A 24,832-nucleotide genomic window follows, 5' to 3' on the forward strand; every position below is an offset into this window, starting at 1 on the left:
ATTGCGTTTCTATGATTACAGCCAGTGGCAACCAAGGTTACTATAACCAAAAATCATCAGACACACTTTACCTTAGGCTGCAGCCTAAGGTAAAGAGGGAGCTAGCAAAGGCCATACCAGGACTCAAATGCACGGCGGGACAGTTAATGACAAGAGAAAGAGAAAATTAAATAAAATACACATGGAAAAAGGAAGAGTACTACCGATGCAGTATTTGCGCCGAGAATGCTCATAGAGAAGTACAGAGAAGGCCGGTGGGAGCCGCATTGCCTTTTTGTACACCTTGAAAAGTCATACGACAGGTTGCCAAGAGAGGAGCTCTGGTATCCTATGAGGAAGTCTGGAGCGGCAGAGAAGTGTGTTGCACTGGTGCAGGACATGTATGCTAGCTGGGAGACAGTTGTGCGGTGTGCTGTAAGACGGGACCAGAGAAGTTCAAGGTGGAAGCGGGACTCTGTTGGGGATAGGCCCTGAGCCCCTTCTTGTTCGCAACGGTGACGGATGAAGGTAGACGTGAATCTCCACGGACTGTGACCTTTGCAGATGCCGTTGTGATCTGTAGTGAGAGCAGAAAACAGGTGGAGGTCAAGATAAGATAAGATAAGACCTCCGTCTCGTCCCGGACACGGAGGTCCCGGTGGAGGCTGATGTTCCTGCTTTAAAAAAAACAACATGGCTGATGCATCTTCCGCATCTACCCGGTCACGTGGTACACGGCCCTCCGACAGGACGCCGAAGCATCAAAGTAAACCCAGGACTTCAACAACCAGACTCCTAGGAATATGATGAATGAATGGGGAAAAATGAAAGAGAGCCAAGGGTAGAAGCGCTGATTACTGGCGATCGCAAAAGGAGCAGAAACGATTGTAAAAAGAAGCGAGGAGGGCATCGAAGAGGAGGAGGAGTTCAAAGGCAGGGGGTCCTGATGACGTACCGTACATGTGGAGTCCTGGAAGTGCCTAGGAGAGCCAGCGGTATGGAGATCAGCGGTTGGATTATTCAACAGCGACAGGTATAAACGAGAGAAAAAGAAATTCAGCACACATGGAGAAACACTGTACGGGGATGACAAGAACGGCGGCGAGCGACGGACGGAGGCGGCGAGACAACGGAAAGTGACCCGAAAGGTAAGGCGGGGAACTATGACTGAGCGTGTGTCGCGCCGGGCTTCACGGTGACTCCGGTGGGACAGACACAAGGGAATGAGCGGCGTGTGTCCGTGTGTGAAATGTTGGCGCTCTTGAGAGACAGCACCCCCTGCTTTTGACAGAGGGAACGAACATGAAAAAGCTTACGGCACCTGGTATTCCCAGGCGGTCTCCCATCCAAGTACTAACCAGGCCCGACCCTGCTTGGCTTCCGAGATCAGACGAGATCGGGCGTGTTCAGGGTGGTATGGCCGTAAACGAGACTAGGCTACGCGAGGAAGAGCATTTTATAAGCAGCCGTCCCCCGTCTTTTCCACCTCCAGTCATTTCCAGATCTGTCAGGAGCTCCTTCTATTGCGTTTCTATGATTACAGCCAGTGGCAACCAAGGTTACTATAACCAAAAATCATCAGACACACTTTACCTTAGGCTGCAGCCTAAGGTAAAGAGGGAGCTAGCAAAGGCCATACCAGGACTCAAATGCACGGCGGGACAGTTAATGACAAGAGAAAGAGAAAATTAAATAAAATACACATGGAAAAAGGAAGAGTACTACCGATGCAGTATTTGCGCCGAGAATGCTCATAGAGAAGTACAGAGAAGGCCGGTGGGAGCCGCATTGCCTTTTTGTACACCTTGAAAAGTCATACGACAGGTTGCCAAGAGAGGAGCTCTGGTATCCTATGAGGAAGTCTGGAGCGGCAGAGAAGTGTGTTGCACTGGTGCAGGACATGTATGCTAGCTGGGAGACAGTTGTGCGGTGTGCTGTAAGACGGGACCAGAGAAGTTCAAGGTGGAAGCGGGACTCTGTTGGGGATAGGCCCTGAGCCCCTTCTTGTTCGCAACGGTGACGGATGAAGGTAGACGTGAATCTCCACGGACTGTGACCTTTGCAGATGCCGTTGTGATCTGTAGTGAGAGCAGAAAACAGGTGGAGGTCAAGATAAGATAAGATAAGACCTCCGTCTCGTCCCGGACACGGAGGTCCCGGTGGAGGCTAATGTTCCTGCTTTAAAAAAAACAACATGGCTGATGCATCTTCCGCATCTACCCGGTCACGTGGTACACGGCCCTCCGACAGGACGCCGAAGCATCAAAGTAAACCCAGGACTTCAACAACCAGACTCCTAGGAATATGATGAATGAATGGGGAAAAATGAAAGAGAGCCAAGGGTAGAAGCGCTGATTACTGGCGATCGCAAAAGGAGCAGAAACGATTGTAAAAAGAAGCGAGGAGGGCATCGAAGAGGAGGAGGAGTTCAAAGGCAGGGGGTCCTGATGACGTACCGTACATGTGGAGTCCTGGAAGTGCCTAGGAGAGCCAGCGGTATGGAGATCAGCGGTTGGATTATTCAACAGCGACAGGTATAAACGAGAGAAAAAGAAATTCAGCACACATGGAGAAACACTGTACGGGGATGACAAGAACGGCGGCGAGCGACGGACGGAGGCGGCGAGACAACGGAAAGTGACCCGAAAGGTAAGGCGGGGAACTATGACTGAGCGTGTGTCGCGCCGGGCTTCACGGTGACTCCGGTGGGACAGACACAAGGGAATGAGCGGCGTGTGTCCGTGTGTGAAATGTTGGCGCTCTTGAGAGACAGCACCCCCTGCTTTTAACAGAGGGAACGAACATGAAAAAGCTTACGGCACCTGGTATTCCCAGGCGGTCTCCCATCCAAGTACTAACCAGGCCCGACCCTGCTTGGCTTCCGAGATCAGACGAGATCGGGCGTGTTCAGGGTGGTATGGCCGTAAACGAGACTAGGCTACGCGGAAGGGCATTTTATAAGCAGCCGTCCCCCGTCTTTTCCACCTCCAGTCATTTCCAGATCTGTCAGGAGCTCCTTCTATTGCGTTTCCATGATTACAGCCAGTGGCAACCAAGGTTACTATAACCAAAAATCATCAGACACACTTTACCTTAGGCTGCAGCCTAAGGTAAAGAGGGAGCTAGCAAAGGCCATACCAGGACTCAAATGCACGGCGGGACAGTTAATGACAAGAGAAAGAGAAAATTAAATAAAATACACATGGAAAAAGGAAGAGTACTACCGATGCAGTATTTGCGCCGAGAATGCTCATAGAGAAGTACAGAGAAGGCCGGTGGGAGCCGCATTGCCTTTTTGTACACCTTGAAAAGTCATACGACAGGTTGCCAAGAGAGGAGCTCTGGTATCCTATGAGGAAGTCCGGAGCGGCAGAGAAGTGTGTTGCACTGGTGCAGGACATGTATGCTAGCTGGGAGACAGTTGTAAGGTGTGCTGTAAGACGGGACCAGAGAAGTTCAAGGTGGAAGCGGGACTCTGTTGGGGATAGGCCCTGAGCCCCGTCTTGTTCGCAACGGTGACGGATGAAGGTAGACGTGAATCTCCACGGACTGTGACCTTTGCAGATGCCGTTGTGATCTGTAGTGAGAGCAGAAAACAGGTGGAGGTCAAGATAAGATAAGATAAGACCTCCGTCTCGTCCCGGACACGGAGGTCCCGGTGGAGGCTGATGTTCCTGCTTTAAAAAAAACAACATGGCTGATGCATCTTCCGCATCTGCCCGGTCACGTGGTACACGGCCCTCCGACAGGATGCCGAAGCATCAAAGTAAACCCAGGACTTCAACAACCAGACTCCTAGGAATATGATGAATGAATGGGGAAAAATGAAAGAGAGCCAAGGGTAGAAGCGCTGATTACTGGCGATCGCAAAAGGAGCAGAAACGAGTGTAAAAAGAAGCGAGGAGGGCATCGAAGAGGAGGAGGAGTTCAAAGGCAGGGGGTCCTGATGACGTACCGTACATGTGGAGTCCTGGAAGTGCCTAGGAGAGCCAGCGGTATGGAGATCAGCGGTTGGATTATTCAACAGCGACAGGTATAAACGAGAGAAAAAGAAATTCAGCACACATGGAGAAATACTGTACGGGGATGACAAGAACGGCGGCGAGCGACGGACGGAGGCGGCGAGACAACGGAAAGTGACCCGAAAGGTAAGGCGGGGAACTATGACTGAGCGCGTGTCGCGCCGGGCTTCACGGTGACTCCGGTGGGACAGACACAAGGGAATGAGCGGCGTGTGTCCGTGTGTGAAATGTTGGCGCTCTTGAGAGACAGCACCCCCTGCTTTTGACAGAGGGAACGAACATGAAAAAGCTTACGGCACCTGGTATTCCCAGGCGGTCTCCCATCCAAGTACTAACCAGGCCCGACCCTGCTTGGCTTCCGAGATCAGACGAGATCGGGCATGTTCAGGGTGGTATGGCCGTAAACGAGAATAGGCTACGCGGAAGGGCATTTTATAAGCAGCCGTCCCCCGTCTTTTCCACCTCCAGTCATTTCCAGATCTGTCAGGAGCTCCTTCTATTGCGTTTCTATGATTACAGCCAGTGGCAACCAAGGTTACTATAACCAAAAATCATCAGACACACTTTACCTTAGGCTGCACCCTAAGGTAAAGAGGGAGCTAGCAAAGGCCATACCAGGACTCAAATGCACGGCGGGACAGTTAATGACAAGAGAAAGAGAAAATTAAATAAAATACACATGGAAAAAGGAAGAGTACTACAGATGCAGTATTTGTGCCGAGAATGCTCATAGAGAAGTACAGAGAAGGCCGGTGGGAGCCGCATTGCCTTTTTGTACACCTTGAAAAGTCATACGACAGGTTGCCAAGAGAGGAGCTCTGGTATCCTTTGAGGATTTCTGGAGCGGCAGAGAAGTGTGTTACACTGGTGCAGGACATGTATGCTAGCTGGGAGACAGTAGTGCAGTGTGCTGTAAGACGGGACCAGAGAAGTTCAAGGTGGAAGCGGGACTCCGTCGGGGATATTCCCTGAGCTCCCTCTTGTTCGCAACGGTGACGGACGGCCTGACAGATGAGGGTAGACGTGAATCTCCACGGTCCGTGACCTTTGCAGATGCCTTTGTGATCTGTAGTGAGAGCAGAAAACAGGTGGAGGCCAAGATAAGATAAGATAAGATATGATAAGATAAGATAAGATAAGATAGATAAGATAAGATAAGATAAGAACAACTTTATTTGTCCCGAAGGAAACTGTTGTGCCAGAGTTACAGAAAATATAACAGTAATAAATAATAGAAGGCAGACTTGGAAATCAAAATAAACTATAAACTGTAAAGTGTCTCGGTGAAACTATAGAGAGGTGGGGGTATGCTCTGGAAAGGAGAGGAACGAAAGTTAGTCGCAGCAAGACAGCATACATGTGTGGGGATGAGAGGAACTCGGGTGGAACGGTGAAGCTACAGGGAGTGGAGATCAAGAAGCAGGAACATTTCATGGACTTGGACACTCTGGATTGTTTTTTGGGCCGATCTTAATCCACGCTTTTGCGGTGCACCTGCCATGTGCAACGACAACTCCCTAGTTGGGTCACAACCCAGCCAGGGAGGGTCGGCGCGTGCGACCATAAACAATGAACCCGGCCTCCGGCGACACAGACTTGCTCTTGAACAGCACAACAGGGGAGAGCGCGGACGCAGTCCCCCACTACCAGAAATTATGCAGTTGAGATTCCCACATTTGGGGAATTCGCAGGGGTCAGCACAGCCGCAGTGCAATGGCTGAGCCTCGTCCTGTGTGAACCACCTTCTTGATCATGGTATCTCCCCTGCCAGGTAAGTATGAGTCGCACGCGTCCCGCGCACGGAGCGCTTTCACACGCACGCCGTTCTCAGTCGGGGGGGAACCCACGCGGACTGTTCCGGGAGCTCACACACGATCCCTCTCGCACACACACACACACAAACACACACACACACACACACTCCGTCAAAAAAAAACGTCAACTCTGAGTTCTGACGGGCCGGGACGCCGAAAACGACACGGACGCTTCAATTTTCACGAAGAAGTCAGAGGACAACCGGAACACGTTCCGTCCGTCCTCCTGATGCCGCGAGGGGTTTCTGCCGCTCTACGACCGGGAGAACTTCCCCCTGAGCCCAGTCTGACACAGTCTATACAAGGCAATCCATCCGTTTCAAATGCGATCCATTTAGGCTCAATTCTGGTCCATAGTGGGATTTTATTGGGCTGCACGGGGCGAATGGTAGGGACAGGGTTTCAGGCAGACACGCTCGTGTGTCGCTATCTACCGTTCCCTACCGGCAGAAACAACGGGGACAGTGTCGCTGGTCACACAGGGCACAGACAAGATCTGGGTCCCGTGTATGTTGGTTACGTATGACGTTGTTGGAGGACATGGCAACCTTGACATCGGACACAAAAGCAGGGGGTGCACCGTTCCCAGAGGCACTGCAATACCGGGTCGATGCGTGGAGTGGACGGAGCAAGCCCCTATTCCACCTCCCTGTTCCAAAAATCAATTTAATATTTGGTCCCCGGATAGGGGACGTATCTGATATTAAACTGATAAGAACAGATACTACACTTGATCTTAGCCAAAAGGCCGAGAAGCGATAGCCCCACGCCCTCGCTCGACGCCAGCGCATTCCCCGCACCGTCAGCTTCACTCACGACTTCATTCCCAAATAAACCCCCACCCCGTCTAAGCCGCTCGGCCCGGAGCGACGGCGCATCTCCCCCATCGCCCCCATCGCCCCGGAGACGGAGGTCCCGGTGGAGGCCGATGCTCCTGCTTGACAAGAAACAACATGGCTAAAGCATCTTCCGCATCTGCCCGGTCACGTGGTGCACGCCCCCCCGACAGGACGCCAAAGCATCAAAGTAAACCCAGGACTTCAACAACCAGACTCCTAGGAATCGTGTCCCCTTCAAATCAACCTGGAATATGGGAAAAAGTCGCCTGTGAGGAGAAAAGACACAGGTGGAAACAGGACGTTTGAACCGCTCACGATACACAGCGCGGCAAACGGGCGCCATCTTGTGAACCCGTCTGGTTACCGTATCGATGCGACCAGCTCTCACAGAGACTCGCCGCTCATCGCCGGGAAACACGATTCAAAAAACGGCACGAACACAAGACAACAGTAAAATGGTTTTAAATCCACATTTACATTTAATTACATTCATGTTTTCATCACTACCAGCAGAACAATTTCTAAACACGACGGTAAATCATCTCGTCCCGTGGCGAACACCCACTGGACCCCGGCACCCCAAACAGCCTTCGACGGCCTTGAACGCTAACCCCGCCCCGCACCGGCTAATACCGGCTGTTACGACGACTGCTGGTCGGACGGAGCCGATCGCGCTCGGCTAGACCACCGCTTTATCGTTGTCGTTTGAGTCGCCAACACTCAATTACCGACGCGCTCCGAGGCAAGATGGCGGAAGGCCGCTAGCTAGGTTGTTAGCTAGCCTTACCTCAGCTCACGAAATCTGTGACGTTGTCAAGATTTCTAGGCCGAAAGGCCCTCAATTACCGTGAAAAATCACCGGGAGTTGCTTCGCGGTTGTTATAAACACGGTCAATCCGATTGTAGGTCGAGAAATCGTCACTATTCTCTGTAAAAGTGAACTTACGTCGTGGGGCTGGACGGCGCTTTTGACCGGGAACAAATCGCGGAACCCCGGAGCCTTCAGGGACCGACAGCTCCCTTCTTCACTTCCGTTAACGGGGTATGTTCGGAAAATGGCCATAAACTCTTCGGTTCAATTCTACTTTGAACTATATAAATTAATTCTACTTCAAACTATATGAATTAATTCTAATTCTAACCATATGAATTAACTGTACTTTAAATTATGAATTAAGAAAAGAGAGGTGGGACCTGTGGAATCCCCTCCGTGGACACTTTCATCCCGAGTCCCGCTTCTCTGAACTCTTATACTGGCATTCTGTGGCTTAACTGATGCCAGACCACCATTGTTGACATGCAGAGGTTTTTAAATGCACTGAATGGAGAGAAGTTCTGACACACTGTTGATGAATCAGGTCCAAGTCCAGTCACCCAGCAGCCCAGGAGTCTCCTTCTGTGCGCCGGTCTGCTCCAAGACCTCCAAAATCATCCCCGTCTGCAGGAAAACAAAGAACCACAGGACCCTGGGTACAGATCTTCCATCCTGGCTCTGTAGGAGTGACTGACGTCCTCTGAGCACCTTGTTGTTCTGTCTTACCTGAGATCCAACACCGACCCGCCCTGGCCCCCCTGCTGTTCACCTAGAGTGAGCAGGACCAGAGGAGATGCTGTGATAATGAGCACTGTTGTGCAACTTGAAAGTCCTAGAAGTGACATCTGGACATCTGGAGCTCATGTGAATATAAACCACAGCGGGTAAAAACACAAACACATAAGCTGCACTTGTCTGTGAACTGCAGGTGTTCACATTGTAACGAGATATTTACACATTAACCTTTTTTTTTTTTTACTTTTAATTAAATACATACTGTTAAAATTTGCAAATATGTCCTGGAAAAGCAGTGCCTGTAACACGGCTGATGGAAAATGTTCATTATGAATGAAACAAGGAAAAGTTCATCCATTTTTTATCCCCGCTTTATTTATTATTGTTATGTTTTACTTGAAACTCTGGCACAACCATTTCCTTTGGGATAAATAAAGTTATTCTTATTCTTATTCTTAAACAGGCCACATCTGGCCAATCAAAGATTGGTACAGAATTCATGCTTGATATGTATGATTGGATCAACGAATGTGGGAGCTCAAACTGGAGATTATCAATTTTTGGAGCTACTTCAGAACTCTTGAGAATTTATCCTGAACTGAATAACACGGATTGGCTTTGTTATTTAACATTTACTGTGGACCTACTGACACACATGAATGAGCTGGACGTGAAGATCCAACCAAAAAAACAGTTTGTGAATGAAATGCAAGCAAATGTCAGAGCCTTCAAAACCAAGTTGGTTTTATTTTCAAAGCAAATATCAAAAGAGTCTGATATGTACTGTTCACAAATCCATTTTTTGTTTTACATGTATCATATTGTCAAATTTTAAAAGTCAATCCGGCCCCTGAGCCAAAAAGTTTGCCCGCCCCTGGAATACCTTATGAAGACTTTTCAGAAAACCTTTGACCTGTCATTGCCAGCAAAAGGTATATAAGAAAGTATTGCAATGAATGTTTGTTCCTGACCAACTACTTATTCTCCATCATTATGTCCAAATAAGTTTGTTAAAAATCAGACAAGGTGATTTTCTGTCTCTCATAGTTGAAGTATACCAATGATGAAAATGAAAGACCTCTATCATGTTTTTAAGTGGGAGAACTTGCACAATTGTTGGCTGACTAAATACTGTTTTGCCCCACTTTATCTGGATACTGGGTACTGACACCTATTCAAATCAACATTTTAAAATGAGCTGATTTAGACTGTGATGATCATTTTGAGCTTATTTTAATCAAATTGTCAAATATTCAAATACGACATTCAAGTTTTTAGTTTCACCTATGAACAGGGTGATGGCAATCAGCACCAACAACACACTGAAGTCTCACAGCACCTTGACTGGACTGAAAATCAATGTCAAAATGAAGCTATGACAAACAGTGCACCTCTGCGTGAATTCTGTCCTCTTTAAACATATCTTGAACCCCCGGTGCATGTCTTCGCGATAACAAGTCATAACTTCTCACTCCAAACTCACCTGAAACACAATAACAAATAAAATCTTCAAAGGGTACAGAAGAGACCTGCATGTTTTATTCCTCAACCAAGCCAAGGCGTCTTAATCCATCCCCACATCTGTCCTCTGGGAGGCCTTCAACCTCTTCCAAGTGCATGAAACCACCACAAACCTGGTCAGAAGCTTCCTCCAGCATTTCTTATTCTGTAAAACAACCACAGAGTACAAAACATGGTGATCATTGGAAGTGGGCTTCAGGGCAGGCTGCGTCACATCCCCTCCAGCCTTTACCATGGCAATGGAGATGATCATCGGTGCATCTCGGCGGAACGACGGAGGGGAGCTACTGCAGGCTTGACAGGGGCTGCCTCCGATTCGTGCCTCCAAATAATCATTGGAAAAGCCCCCCAGTACAACAGTTGAAGAACATGAAATGACCACCTAGATCCCCACCATCACCTCTACCAAATGCCAGCTGGAGAAGCTTCACTCCAACACTACCTGGGGAAGAAGAAGTTGGAAGCCAACAAGTAAGGGAGCATTTCCATCGTGAAAGGAAAGCTTACTGGCCACGGTTCCACCTCGTCGAAACAGCCATTCCTTTGATATCAGAGCTGCAGGTCCAGCCTTGGATGGTGGAAGCCTCAGATGCAGAACAGACCAACGCTGCATTGAATCCCTTCAGTGGGTTGTAGGACAGGATACAGATTGGATTGGAAAAGCAGGATTTCCCCTGAAAGGTAGTAAACATCAGACTTTTCTACTCATCCTGAAATTTATTACAAAACACACAAGAGATGTGTTTCAGTATTACACATTTACAATACGCAATTAAAAATGTGTCTGTAGATCTTTGTGCAAGTCGCTACAAATCAGCCTTGCTTGTTCAGAGATGATTAAAAAATCCTTTTCACAGAAAGGTGGATTTAGAACTCAGTAAAATAAAAAAAAAAAACATTGTAACAGTTTTACCAGAGATTTTCAATAATAATGTTTTCGTTTCCCATATGAACAAGCAGATGAAAATGTGTACAAACAACAGACGAGAGTGCCACATGACCACAAGCATGTAATTGATTCCTTAGTACAAATACAGCCACTAATACAAAAGTCAGAGAACATGACTCGTTTTTGAGTCATGCATTGCTCCTTTCAGAGGCTGATCCAGGGTCAGCCATCGCAGCCATTCAATGACAAGAAAAACGTCAACTCTGAGTTCCGATGACCAAAACGACACAGACGCTTCAATTTTCATGAAGAAGTCACAACACAGAACACATTCCGTCCATCCTCCTGATGCCACAATTGGTTTCTATTGTTTTACAAACGGGAGAACTTTGCCACGATCCCGGTCTGACAGTCTTTAAACGCGACCAGTGTGTTGGACGGATCGGGGCTGTCGTCTTTTGTCATCAAACACAATCCATTTGCGCTAAGATCAGATTCCTTGGTGGGAATTTACTTCGGTACACGGAAGCAAGGCGTAGAGACAGGTTGTCCAGTTAACAAACTTATGTCACACGTCACCCACAACCCTCCTGCCTCTTTGCATTATCATCTACCAACATAATACAGTAGACGCACCAAATGGCACGTTAAACATTCGTCTCCGCGATCTTTGAGATGTGTCCCATCGAATTTGTTATTATTTGCAATTTGAGAGGGTGCACCGTCAGCTTCACTTAAAACAACATCGCTGATGCATCATCCGCATCTCCCCGGTCACGTGGTGCACGGCCGACCAATAGGACGCCTTCTTCTTCTTCTTCTTTCGGCTTTTCCCGTCAGGGGTCGCCACAGCGAGTCAACTTTCTCCATCTAACCCTATTCTCTGTATCTTCCTCTCTCACACCAACTACCTTCATATCCTCTCTCACTACGTCCATAAATCTTCTGTTTGGTCTTCCTCGAGACCTCTTGCCTGGCAGCTCCAATTCCAGCATCCGTCTACCAATATATTCTCTATCCCTTCTCTGTACATGACCGAACCATCTCAGTCTGGCTTCTCTGACCTTCTCTCCAAAACATCGAATATGTGCCGTCCCTTTGATGGACTCATTCCTGATCCTATCCATCCTGGTCACTCCCAAAGAGAACCTCAACATCTTCATCTCTGCAACCTCTAGTTCTGCCTGCTGTCTTTTGGTCATTGTAACAGTTTCTAGTCCATACATCATCGCTGGTCTCACCACTGTCTTGTACACCTTTCCGTTCATTCTGGCCGATAGTCTTCTATCACATCGTACCCCTGACACTTTTCTCCACCCATTCCAATCAGCTTGGACCCCTCTCTTCACCTCTTTTCCACACTCTCCGCTGCTCTGGACTGTTGACCCTAAGTACCTGAAATCCTCCAGCTTCTTGATCTCCACTCCCTGTAGCCTCACCGTTCCACCTGAGTTCCTCTCATTCACACACATATATTCTGTCTTGCTGCGACTAACTTTCATTCCTCTCTTTTCTAGAGCATACTTCGACCTCTCTAGAGTTTCCTCAACCTGTTCCCTGCTCTAACTACAGATCACAATGTCTGCAAACATCATGGTCCATGGAGATTCCTGTCTAGCCTCATCTGTCAGCCTGTCCATCACCATTGCTAACAAGAAGAGCCTCAGAGCTGATCCCTGATGGAGTCCCACCTCCACCTTGAACTTCTCTGTTACCCCTACAGCACACCGTACCAGTGTCTCACAGCTAGCATACATGTCCTGCACCAGTCTAACATACTTCTCTGCCACTCCAGACTTCCTCATACAATACCAGAGCTCCTCTCTTGGCACCCTGTCATATGCCTATTCTAGGTCTACAAAAACACAATGCAGCTCCCTCTGGCCTTCTCTGTACTTCTCTATTAGCATTCTCAACGCAAATACTGCATCTGTAGTACTCTTCCTAGGCATAAAGCCATACAGCTGTTCACAGATGCTGACTTCTGCTCTCAGTCTAGTTTCCACTACTCTTTCCCATAACTTCATTGTATGGCTCATCAACTTTATCTCTCTATAGTTGCCACAATTCTGCATATCCCCTTTATTATTAAAAATAGGCACCATCACACTTTGTCTCCATTCTTCAGGCATCTTCTCACTCTCTAAGATCCTGTTGAATAATCTAGTCAGAAAATCTACCGCTGCCTCTCCTAGACACTTCCACACCTCCACGGGTATATCATCAGGACCAACTGCTTTTCCACTCTTCATGGCTCTTCAATGCCTTCCTCACTTCCCTTTTAGTAATTTGTGCTACTTTGTGGCCTACAATAGTCCCCTCTTCTACCCTTGCCTCTCTTTTGTTTTCCACATTCATCAGCTCTTCAAAGTACTCTTTCCATCTTCCCATCACTCTTCTAGCATCTGTCAATACATTTCCCTCTCTGTCCTTAATCACCTGGACCTGTTGTACATCCTTTCCATCGTTATCTCTGTTTCGCCAACCTGTATAGATCATTCTCACCCTCCTTACTATCCAACCGAGCATACAAGTCATCATACGCCCTTTGTTTTACCTTTGCTACCTGTATCTTTACCTTTCGCCACATCTCCCTGAACTCCTGTCTATTCTCTTCAGTCCTCTCAGTATCCCACTTCGTCTTTGCTAACCGCTTTCTCTGCATATACTCCTGCACTTCCTCATTCCACCACCAAGTCTCCTTATCGACTTTCCCTCCAGATGACACACCAAGTACTCTCCTATCTGTCTCCTTGATAATACGAGCTGCTGTTGTCCAATCATCTGGAAGCTCACCGTGACCACCCAGACCCTTTCTCCCTGAAAACCATGCAACACTCCTCCCTTTTCAGCTTCCACCATTGTGTCCTGTGCTCTGCCTTTGTCCTCTTCATCTTCCTTGTCACCAGAGTCATCTTACAAACCACCATCCTATGCTGTCTGGCTACACTCTCACCTACAACTACTTTGCAGTCACTGATCTCTTTCAGGTTACCTCATCTATACAAGATGTAGTCCACCTGTGTGCTCTTACCTCCACTCTTATAAGTTGCCCTATGTTCCTGTTTTTTTTCCGGAAAAAGGTGTTCACTACAGCCATTTCCATCCTTTTTGCAAAATCTACCACCATCTGTCCCTCTGCATTCCTATCCTGGATACCAAATCTGCCCATCACTTCTTCATCCCCTCTATTGCCTTCGCCAACATGTCCATTGAAGTCTGCACCAATGACCACTCTCTCATTTCTGAGAATATTCTGCATCACTTCATCTAACTCATTCCAGAACTTCTCCCTCTCTTCAGATTCATTTCCCACCTGCGGGGCATAGCCACTAACAACATTGAGCATCACACCTTCAATTTCCAATTTCAGACTCATAAGTCTATCTGACATTCTTTTCACCTCTTGGATGTTCCTAACAAACTCCTCCTTCAAGATAACTCCTATTCCATTTCTCTTCTTGTCAGTACCATAATAGTACAACTTAAAGCCTGCTCCTAAACTTCTAGCCTTACTACCCTTCCACCTGGTCTCCTGGACAAACAGTATATCCACCTTCCTTCTCTGCATCATGTCGACACCCTCTCTACCTTTTCCTGTCATAGTCCCAATATTAAAAGTCCCTACTCTCCCTACTCCCTACTCCTAGGCTCTTTCCTTTCCTCCTCTGTCTCTGCTTCTGAACACACACTCCTCCTCTTCTTCTTGTTCTTGTTCTTCGACCCAATAAAGCCAATAAAGCCACAATAAAGCCATCTAGTGAAACAATTTTGACTAGATGGCTTTATCGTTAAAACCTTCAGCAGTAGGTGAAGACATTGTGTAGAATCACATCCTATTCAGCATATTTTAGCACCAGATACCAGGATTAAGAATTCCATGGTTATTTACAATATGTGCCAAAAATCTTCAACTTGGAAGATAAAAACTTTTTGACCAAATGCCTTTATCTTTCATTGTTGAGTCTGGATTTGAATGAATTTATTCATTTTGTAGATTCTATATTTTGTAGAATTCTTTAATATTCAGCATATTTCAGCACAAGACACAACCTTTAAAGAATTCCAAAGTTATTTACAACTTGTGCCATAAACATTCGACTTGGTGAGATAAACATTTTTGACCAAATGGCATTATCTTTTAAACCTGCTGCTGGATTTCAGTAAATGTGACATATAATGTGTAGAATCATGGCCTTTTCAACATATTTTAGCACCAGACACCAATTTTAAGAATTCACTTGTTATTTATAACTTGGTCCAAAAAGCTTCAACATCATGACATGAAGAGTTTTGACCAGATAGGTTTATGGTTTAAACCTTTGGGTAGATTTAGGTAAAGATGACATACTTTGTGTAGAATCACGTCATATTCAGCATAAATCAGCACATGGCACCAGCATTAAGAATTCCAAGGTTATTTACAACCTGTGCCAATAAACTTAAACTTGGAAGATAAACACTTTTTGACCAAATGGGTTTATCTTTTAAAGATGTGGCTCCATATCAGTAACTGTCGCAGATATTGTGTAGAATCATGTCCTTTTCAACATATTTTAGCACCAGACACCATTTTTCAATAATTCTCTTCTTGTTTAAAACTTGTGCTCATAAGCTTCAATTGGTAAGATAAACACTTGATGTCCAAATGGCTGGATTTCAGTAAATGTGACATATATTGTGTAGAATTACACCCTATTCAGCATATCTCCAAAGCAGACACCAGATTTAAAGAATTACAAAGTTATTTATAACTTTTGCAAAAAACCTTCGACTTGTTGAGATACAAGATTTGGACCAAATGGCTTTATCTTTCTAACCTTCGGCTGCATTTAAATAAAGATGACATATACTGTGCAGAATCACATCCTATTCAATATATTTCAACAATTACCAGCTTTAAAGAATTCCAAAGTAATTTAAAACTTTTTCCAAAAAATTCAATTTGGTGTGATAAACATTTTTTAATAAATAGCTTTATCTTTCATTCTTTCGGCTGGGATTGACTGAATTTATACATTGTTTAGATTCTGTATTGTGTATAATCACATCCTTATCGGGAAATTTCAGCACCAAACACCAGCTTTAAAGAATCCCAGTTTTTTAAAACCTTTGCCAAAAACTTTAAACTTGGAAGATAAACACTTTTTGACCAAATGGCTTTATCTTTTGAAGATGCGACTCCATATCAGTAATTGTCACATGTATTGTGTAGAATCATGTCCTTTTCAACATATTTCAGCATCAGACACCAGTTTTAAAGAATTCCCTTCTTGTTTAAAACTTGTTCTAAAAAGCTTCAACTGGTGTGATAAACACTTTATGTCCAAATGGGTTCATGTTTTAAACCTGCAGCTGGATTTCAGTAAATGTTACATATATTGTGTAGTATCACTTCATATTTAATATATTGCAGCACCAAACACCAGTTTTTAACAATTCACTTCTTATTCAAAACTTTTTTCAAAAATCTTCAACTTGGTGAGGTAAGAACTTTTCAACCAAATGCCTTTATCATTTACACATCTGGCTGGATGCGAGTGAATCAGACATTAATTGTTTAGAATCACATCCTATTCAGCATATTTCAAAAACAGACACCAGTTTTGAAGAATTACAAAGTTATTTACAACTTTTGCAAAAAACCCTCGATTGACCAAATGGCTTCATATTTCTAACTGTCGGCTGCATTTAAGTAAAGATGATATATACTGTACAGAATCACATCCTATTCAATAATTTTCAACAACAGGTGCCAGCTTTAAGGAATTCCAAAGTAATTTACAACTTGTTAAAAAACCTTCAATTTGGTGAAATAAAAAAAAAAAGACCAAATTGCTTCATCTACTAAACCTGCAACATGATATTTATACATTTGACATATTTTGTCTCAAGTTCAAATCCTATTTAACATATTTCAAAAACAGAAACCAGCTTCAAAGAATTCCAAAGTAATTTACAACTTGTTCCAAAAACCTTCAATTTGGGTGATAAACATTTTTGAATAAATGGCTTTATCTTTCATTCTTGAGGCTGGATTTGAGTGAATTTATACATTGTTTAGATTCTGTATTGTGTATAATCACATCCTTATTGGGAAATTTGAGCTTCAGACACCAGCTTTAAAGAATTACAACTTGTGCCAAAAACTGTCAACTTGGTGAGATAAAGATATTATATCCAAATGACTGCCAGATCTAGTGATCTGAGAGAAAGACCGGTGGTTAGAACTTCCTCCTTACACCTGCCATCGCTGGATTGACAGGATCTGAGTGGACCGAGAAGGCCAAGGAGTAAACACCAAATTAACAGACTGAGTATGGTTTTGTCCATTAAAGAAAGTCGATGTGGTTTATACTTTTGTTCGCGAAAAGAAAGTAGGTGTGGTTCATACTTTTTCCTTCAAAAGAAAGTAGACAGAGGTTTATACTTTTAGCCCTAAGAAAAGAAAGAACAGCAGGGTGCACTGGAATATATGTGTGTGTTGTCACTTCAAAGAGATTTTTATACTGACTAAAGTCAGTCTCTGAAGTAAGTGTAATTTTTAGGTTGTGGTTAAAATTGAGAAAGTTGGTTTGCAGTGACAGCTGTGTCTGCAGAATACTAGGTTCTATAGGAGCTTGGCACGGTCAAAGATCTCTGTGAACATTGTGACTGATAGTTAACCACAACAACCTGTAGTGTAAAAAAAATGGGAATCTCTTGTAGTAGAAAAAATTAAAAAGCCTTGGAAGGGGCTGTGAAGTTCATGCACAAATTGGATCCAGATACTACAAAATATTAAAGAAAACGGAAAAAGAAATACAGCAGGGATGGAAAATTAAGATTAGCATCATTAAAAAACTTATGGATGAACACGAAAAATGCTAAAACAAGAAAAAGAGTGACAAAAAGTTAGACGAAGTGAGAAAAGTTGAAAAATGGATTAAACAAGCCACTACACGAACACAAAGTATACAAAAGAAGAAGAAAAGAACAAATTAAAGATCAGAGTAAAGAAACTATGTTTGTGCAGAAGGAGGATAATGAAACAGCCGTCAAAGCTGTGATGCAGCAACCCCCACCACTGGAGATGCCACAAGGCACAGTGGGAGGGGTTCCAGAGCCATTATACCCAGATCTTAAAAAGCTGCCAGCATATGAGGACATACACAAAGACAAACAAGAACAAGTAAAAGTAAAACCAACACATCCATACAAAACACGGAGAAAGAACCTTAACAAAAGTTATATTGTAGATGAGGCCAAATTATATCCTATCATACAAGTTCCGAATCCACACGATGCGGAAAACCCCCATGTGTAAAGATATCACATACTGAGGTAAAAGAAGCTGCAGATAATGGCTGGGGGCCATTCCAAGATGCAGTTTTCCATCTAGCTGAGTCATAGAGTTTGATTGGATTGGAGTTAGAACAAATATTCAAACTTGTCTTTCTATTAAAATGGGCAAGATATCGAGGTGATTACAAAGGAGGAAATCTCCAACAAGAGATTTGTCAACATCCAACAGATGGTCCTATTGTTGGAAATTATCTGGCTGCTGTACAAGCAGTATTAAATAGAGCAAGACCACTGCATGCTACCACCGCAACCCATGCACAGTAAGCAGCATGCAAACAAGAAACAGGAGAAACTGTTACACAGTTTCAATTCTGCAATGAAGGGAAATTTGGAAACCATAGTGGATTAGAATTCAATGAGCAGGATGATTCTCCTTACCAACTACATCTGAAACTTGGTCTGCTGAGAGGACCACCGAGGAGCTCCGATGAATGCCACAGGAGGTCTTTCCTACCTGAGGCTATCAGAATTTTTAATTCCTCTCCCTTCAGCCACAGGGAATCTCAAAATCTTTGTACTTAAGACCTTAAGACACTTTATAGCCTTGACTTGCTACTTAGACACTTCATAGTTTTATTTGTATTTCTTACTCTCCCCACCTTTTTTTTTATACTGTTTACACAATTTCCTACTAGTATTTATTATTGTTATGTTTTACTTGAAACTCTGGCACAACAATTTCCTTCGGGATAAATAAAGTTGTTCTTATTGTTAACTGAGAAATATGCTTTCAATTATTTTCCGTTTTATTTTGAAGGGCCAGTCCCAGCTTCCGGTCTGTCTGTTGTGTTTTTATTTGCTTGAAAATAAACTTAACTTCTTCCAGTTCCGCAAAGCAAGAGATGTGTCACACATATTATTCCTCTGTAAAAGACCCAGTCGGTATTGAGGGGTAACACGCAGATCTACTGCAGAGATAACCTCTGACAGCAGGTTAATGGCCCAGGAAACCCCCAAAGACGGCTGAAGACAGTTTGGAGCCGCTGAGAAGAGCGACGATACTGCGAACTCGGCGTGACGGTGAGCTTGATTAGCTAGTAGCTGCTAACAGTGCTACCACGTGCTCTAACTAGCAAGCCATGGAGCGGCCAAGTAGATGGTCACGGCTAGTTTTTACCGGAGATGAGAAGCAGTATGATCTCTGGGAGACTAAATTCTTGGCCTACATGCGGCTGCAGGGGGTCAAAGACACAATTCTGAGTGAAACTCCAGAATTTGATGACGATGACGAGGAGGCGAAGGACAAGGAGCAGAATGAAATGGCCTATGCCGAGCTGATCCAGTTTTCAGATGACAAAAGTCTAGGCCTGGTCATGTGCGAAGCTGCAGATGATGGGAGAAAGGCACTGAAGATGCTATGAGAGTATTATGCAGGTAAAGGGAAGCCTCGCATTATAAACCTGTATACTGACCTGACAAAACTGCCGAAAGGCAGCAATGAAAGCGTAACAGACTTTGTGATTAGGGCAGAGACTATAATCACGGCGCTAAGAAATGCAGAGGAAGTCATGAGTGATGATCTTCTCATAGCTATGGTGCAAAAGGGACTTCCAGAATCGTTCAAACCATTTGCAGTTCATGTGACTCAAAGTGAAGAAAAGCTAAAATTTGCTGATTTTAAAAGGAGATTGCGTTCACATGTAGACACTGAAAAACTCTGCTCTCATGTGTCAGATAATGTTATGAAAGTGAACACGAAAGTAAATGACACTCTGAGGGGCAATGACAAAAACACAATGGCGGATATGGTGTGCTTTAAATGTGGTGTGAAGGGGCACAAAGCAAGAACATGCCAAAGAAGACAGTGGTGCGGTTTTTGCAAAAGCTCGATGCACAGAGATGCAAACTGCAGGCGTCGTCCAACGAGTGAACAAGCGAGACAAGCCGCAGAGGGTGAGGGCAACACATCGTATGTTTTCTTGACCGAAGACCGGGGAGCGGACATCGTTCCAGAGCGTGGTGTGAAGATGAAAGGCCTAATGGTGGACACGGACGCTACTTCCCACATCATCACGGATGAGACAAAGTTCAAGAGCTTCGATGAGACTTTCAGAGCTGACACACACCATGTTGAGCTGGCAGACGGGACCAAGTGTCAAGGCGTGGCGAAGCAGCGGGGAGAGGCAGAGGTGATCCTCATAGACAGCAGAGGACGTCACCACACAGCAACACTGAGAAACACGCTGTTCATCCCTTCCTATCCACAGGACATTTTATCTGTGATGGCCACCACAGCAAGCGGAGCAACGGTAATCTTCAATGTAGGAAAAGACATGGTCAAAATGAGTGACGGTACTGTATTTCCTATTAATGTGCAGAACAAACTTTACTACCTATCTACAGCAGATGAAAGTAATGACAAATGCAAAGGGTGTTTTGATTTACAAACATGGCATGAAATTTTCGGCCATTTTAATTATAGCGATGTACAACAGTTGACAAAAGTGGTTGATGGTATGGTAATCAAAGGGACAACTGAAAAACCTGTATCACCATGTGAAGTGTGTATTCAAGGGAAGTTTGTGCAGATCAGAAACAGAGAGCCTGATGCAAGAGCAACACAGGTGTTTGATTTAGTGCATACAGATCTGGCAAGGTCAGTAGATCCCATATCTATAGATGGACACAGATTTGCATTGTCGTTTACTGATGATTATTCCAGTACAATTTTTGTGGACTTTCTCAAACAAAAGAGTGATACAGTGAGTGCCACAGAGAGATTCTTAGCAGACACTGCCCCTTATGGGAAGATTAAGTGTATGAGATCTGACAATGGTACTGAGTTTATGTCAAAAGAGTACCAAGGACTAATGACTAAACGGGGTATTAGACATAAAACGTCAGCGCCATACTCACCACACCAAAACGGGACAGCAGAGACAAACTTTATTCGGACTTTATTCGACATGGCGTGGTGCATGTTACTAGGTAGCAACCTACCCAAAACATTGTGGACCTATGTAGTGCAGACCGCAGCAGTGGTCAAGAACCGATGCTTTAATAATTCAATAAGCAGACGGCTTACTTTATGTTGACGGGAAACAAAACCAAATGTGTCACAAATGCAAAAGTTTGGTGCTGTGTGCTATGCCTACAAGCACAACAAAAAGAAACTTGACTCATGAGGTGAGAAGGTAATTTTCATTGGATATGACAAAAATAGTCCAGCTTATTTTGTTTATTATCCAAATAGTGAAAGAGTACTAAAACACAGACTGCTAAAATTTGTCATCTCCAGAGCAATAAACCCAGATTGAGATGAGCTTAGGCCAGGATGATGATCATCAGTTAGACTCAGGGAGACCAAACAGAAAGTCACATACATAGGAAAGAGTGCAGGAACATATGGAAATGGGCAGCCCTGTATCTGACCGTGTGACACAGCCAACCAGTGCAGACAATGTGAGACAATCAACTAGAACCAAAAAGAAGCCCAGTTACTTAAATGGTTATGTGACTTGGGCTATTGACGATGACCAAGTGTTCACTAACATTGACTACTGTTATAGACTGGCGTGTGGTGTCCCACAGACATTTAAAGAGGCAAGGAGTTCACTTAATGCTGACAAGTGGATGAAAGCTATGGACAAAGAGATGGCGTCATTGAGAGAGAACAACATTCACCCTAACACAGCTACCCCAAGGCAAGTGTGCAGTAGGGGGAAGGTGGGTGTATGCACTAAAAAGAAATTAAGATAGCACAAACAAATATAAAGCGGGAGGCAAGGAGGCAAGGAGGCAAGGAGGCAAGGAGGCAAGGAGGCAAGGAGGCAAGGAGGCAAGGAGGCAAGGAGGCAAGGAGGCAAGGAGGCAAGGAGGCAAGGAGGCAAGGAGGCAAGGAGGCAAGGAGGCAAGGAGGCAAGGAGGCAAGGAGGCAAGGAGGCAAGGAGGCAAGGAGGCAAGGAGGCAAGGAGTGGTCTGAGCACCACAATCCCCCAGTGCCAGGCAGAGCGTGCCGCTGCCCTTTATAGGGATCTTGATTAGCGGCATCTACTGCAGCTGGCGCAGATTACAAATCGGGATCAGGTGTGAAACCCTGACAACGACACCAAATGGACGTAAAGACAGCCTATCTTCATGCACCCATAGATTGTGAGCTCTATGTAGAACAACCAGAAGGGTATGAAGTAACAAATACAAAACAGAAGCTAATGTGTAAACTCGAAAAGTCACTATACGGCCTTAAACAGGCAGGTCGTGATTGGAATCTGATGCTCCATTCTTACTTGATTGACAATGACTTTATTCAGAATGAAGCAGATCATTGTGTCTATGTCAACAAAAACCAAAATGACAAAGTCATCATCATAATATGGGTAGATGATTTAATCATAGCTGCGAGTGATGAGGAAGTAATGAAAGAGGTGAAAATCATGCTTACAGCTAGATTTAAAATGAAGGACTTGGGCAAACTGACATATTTTCTGGGTATTGATTTTGATCAGTCAGAAGAGTGTGTTAAGATGTCACAAAGAGAATATGTGGAAAGGTAGCCCCACAGTATTGTCCAACACAAGAGATGCTGGCAGATGTTATGACAAAGCCTGCATCACAGTTGAAGTTGTTGAATTTTTCAAAGTTGTTGTTTGGGTCATGAGTATTTTATTTTGATGTAAATGGGCAAAGATACCAATAATATGAGAGCAAGTGGGGGTGCTGTTAACTGAGAAATATGCTCTCAATTATTTTCCGTTTCATTTTGAAGGGCCAGTCCCAGCTTCCGGTCTGTCCGTTGTGTTTTTATTTGCTTGAAAATAAACGTAACCTCTTCCAGTTCTGCAAAGCATGAGACGTGTCACACATATTATTCCTCCGTAAAAGACCAAGCCGGTATTGAGGGGTAACACGCAGATCTACTGCTCAGATAACCTCTGACAACAGTTCTTATTCTTATATGTCTGATTGATTGGTAAACAGAGACAGTAGAAAATGTTATGGTGTATGCAAAGGCATGCGGAGGAATTACAAACAGCCAAAGAAACATCAGTTTATGTAATGGAAGATGATGATGATGATGAAGGATTGGTAATGTTTCAAGGAGGTCGTAGAGGACAAAGACCCCAGAGAGGGAGTACAGGAAGAATTAGATATCAGAGTGGAATTGAGAAAAGACAAAATAGACAGAGATGACTCATGTTGGCATTGTGGTAAAACAGGCCATTGGTCACGACAGTGTGGGCAAGAGCACCCTTACCAAGTGCACGCACCCCAACTCATTCAGGTGATGATGATGAAGAAGAGGAAGGACTAGAAAGTATAAATATAGCAAGTGCATGGGAACTACTGAATAATTTGACAGTAAAACTCGACATGAATTTGGAAGTTAATGGAGTCTTAACAGAATTCCTGTGTGATACAGGAGCTTGCAAAACAGTTTTGACAAGAGCACTTCCAAAAATAAAATATTCAAACACAAAGATAAAAGTTCAAAGTGCCCATGGACACACCAAAACACAAAAACTCACTGAAAAGATTAATATGACACATCCAAATACAAGCCGATCATGCCAAGTACAGATAATCATTGATCCAAGCAGTGGTGGGCTGTCAGGGCCTGCAAGGCCTTCTCTGCTGGCCCTAAGAAATATCTGAATCACAAACGTTAATTATATTTTGTCCATGAATTTTTATTAAATAATTCCAAATGGTCGGTTCACTTCCTTTCATAGCTTTCCCCCTGGTTGTGCCGCTTCCAGACATATACTTTCATATTAACAATCACATTCCAGCCATAATTGGTTGTCAGGCAGGGTCAAAGTCAAAGGAATCTGCCTGTTGGGGGGCCTGCACAATCAGTTCTGCAAGCCCTTTACGCAAATAATAAGTGTTGATGACGCTGTTGCTTCAACCAATTAGATTTTGAGTTGGCGACATCAAAGCCTTCTAGCAGGCCATAGCAACATCAGCATATTCACACCCTCTGATTGCATAGTCAGAGAGTGGACAAGTGTATTAACGAGGAGAAGCGTACTCGCAAGCTGCGGACAGAAATATAGTTGTGTTTGTTTAATATTGGCATTGTCAACCCACAATGGCTGCAGGAGGAGAAGAAACGGATTCAGTTGCTCATATATTGTTAAAACTGTTTTCTAGATGGAGTTTTGAAGAAAAGCTGGGCATAGTAAAGAAAGCTTGGGTAACTCATAAGCTAGCGAACCTGTCACAACCAGGAAAAGGATTTGTTCGACATTTTCAAACCACAAACTACGACCGGTACCCCTGGGTCACAGGCTCCGAGTGTCACGACTCATTGGGTCCCCGGGCAAGCGGCACAGCAATCACAGCAATTATCCTCCGCACCTGGTGACCACACCGCACCAGGGAATAATCCCGCTAAACAGGCCTGAGTATAAAGGCGGACCCAAAGGTTCAGTCATTGTCTGATCTCATTAGGATAAGAAGTTCGTATTGTCCTCATCTCCACTTGTGTAGAAAGTCCCGGACTGAAAACCAATTAAACTACCTGCAATCCTACGTGCCTGTGTCTTTTTTTCAAAGAAGATGAGTTCAGCTGAGAGCAACTATGATATTGGGAATAGAGAGCTCCTGGCCATCAAGTTGGCTTTAGAAGAAGGGCGCCACTGGGTTGAGGGCGTTACCAACATCACTATCAGCCCAAGCAGCTGAAGTTATAGCATTGATAGAAACCTGCCAAGTAGCAGAAGGGATTGATGTAACAATTTACACTGATTACCAATATGCCTATTCCACACTCTTTGTATTTGCAAAAATGTGGCAACAGCGAGGCATGGTGACGACTACAGGCAAAACAGTGACGCATGCAGCACTCTTAAGAAAACTGCAAGAAGTTATACTGCTCCCACGAAAATTAGAAGTAGTAAAATACAGAGCACATCACTCAGGAACAGATGATT

General features: G+C 44.5%; 5 non-coding genes across 5 annotated transcripts; all 5 read right to left on the reverse strand.

The window, feature by feature from the left end:
* Positions 1 to 1,288: 1,288 nt before the first annotated feature.
* LOC147219822 (5S ribosomal RNA) lies at positions 1,289 to 1,407 on the reverse strand. Its single transcript, XR_015108305.1, has one exon. It is a non-coding gene; the product is annotated as a 5S ribosomal RNA (ribosomal RNA).
* Positions 1,408 to 2,789: 1,382 nt separating this feature from the next.
* LOC147219823 (5S ribosomal RNA) lies at positions 2,790 to 2,908 on the reverse strand. The gene has a single exon (XR_015108306.1). It is a non-coding gene; the product is annotated as a 5S ribosomal RNA (ribosomal RNA).
* Positions 2,909 to 4,288: 1,380 nt separating this feature from the next.
* On the reverse strand, positions 4,289 to 4,407 carry LOC147219824 (5S ribosomal RNA). Its single transcript, XR_015108437.1, has one exon. It is a non-coding gene; the product is annotated as a 5S ribosomal RNA (ribosomal RNA).
* Positions 4,408 to 5,616: 1,209 nt separating this feature from the next.
* LOC147219825 (U1 spliceosomal RNA) lies at positions 5,617 to 5,780 on the reverse strand. Its single transcript, XR_015108246.1, has one exon. It is a non-coding gene; the product is annotated as a U1 spliceosomal RNA (small nuclear RNA).
* A 604-nt stretch (positions 5,781 to 6,384) lies between these two features.
* On the reverse strand, positions 6,385 to 6,575 carry LOC147219826 (U2 spliceosomal RNA). The gene has a single exon (XR_015108156.1). It is a non-coding gene; the product is annotated as a U2 spliceosomal RNA (small nuclear RNA).
* Between the last annotated feature and the right edge of the window lie 18,257 nt (positions 6,576 to 24,832).

The sequence above is a fragment of the Fistularia commersonii genome, chromosome 24 (assembly GCF_037954325.1).
Source record: "Fistularia commersonii isolate RoL2024-O1a breed Wild chromosome 24, RoL_Fcom_v1.0, whole genome shotgun sequence".
In the NCBI taxonomy this organism is placed as follows: domain Eukaryota; kingdom Metazoa; phylum Chordata; class Actinopteri; order Syngnathiformes; family Fistulariidae; genus Fistularia; species Fistularia commersonii.